We start from the raw sequence: 954 nt of genomic DNA on the forward strand, positions 1-954 counted from the left end.
GCAGTTGCTAATCTGGGAAGGGAAACAAGGGAGGCGCAGTCAGGAAGCAATAGTGCAGCCCTGGCTCAGGGTCCTGGTTTGCAGTCAAGGACTATACATAATAATATCTGTGAGTTCTGTGGAAACTATCCCCTGCCCAAATGGAGGATGGTAACTTCAGGCTGAGCGCAAGATTCCTGGAGTGCTGCCCTGTTACCTCACCACCAACCAGTCAGAAGAAAGTCACACGCCCTGTACCTCTCACCCCCAAATTTTGCATATAAAATCTTCCCCCAAAACCATCAGGGAGTTAGGGGATTTTTTTTAGAGCATAAGCCACCCATTCTCCGTTTGGCCCTGCAATAAACCTTTCTCTGCTCGAAACTCTGATGTTTTGCTTTGTTTGGCCTCACTGTAAGTCAGGCACATGAACTTGTGTTCAGTAACAGCTCCTCAGGACCATCTCAAAACCTTGTTGCTTGGGACAGATGGCGTGGGTTCTGTAACAAGATGCCACTGACCTCTCTGCTGTGACCACTTTCAGATTTGTAAGAAAAAGAATTAATTCACTGATTCAACAAATATGTCCTGGAATGCCTTGATTTTAGAAATGAAGTAATTTGTCCTTAAAGTCTCAAAGTCCAATTTCAAAAGAGAAAGATGCTCCACTGTTAAGTGACCACCACTGTGTGAGGAATTATGAAGGAAATTTGGGGGGAAGTTTAGGAGGGAAAGAAGATAGCTGAGTTCACATTGTGAGGGGGGAGGGAAGTGGGAGTAAGAAAATTAAAAGTCAAACATAATATTGCTTATAGATTATACAGATCCTAAAAAAAAATACCCTCACCCTTTTATATGTTAGTTATCATTATATTATCTTTACTTGTCTACTTCATACTTTCATTTCTCTTGTTTTCTTAATTCCCTCAGAGGTAGACTTTCCTGAGGTCATCCAAGTTACAGTCTAATGGCCCC

This window comes from Phocoena phocoena, chromosome 3, assembly GCF_963924675.1.
Source record: "Phocoena phocoena chromosome 3, mPhoPho1.1, whole genome shotgun sequence".
NCBI lineage: Eukaryota > Metazoa > Chordata > Mammalia > Artiodactyla > Phocoenidae > Phocoena > Phocoena phocoena.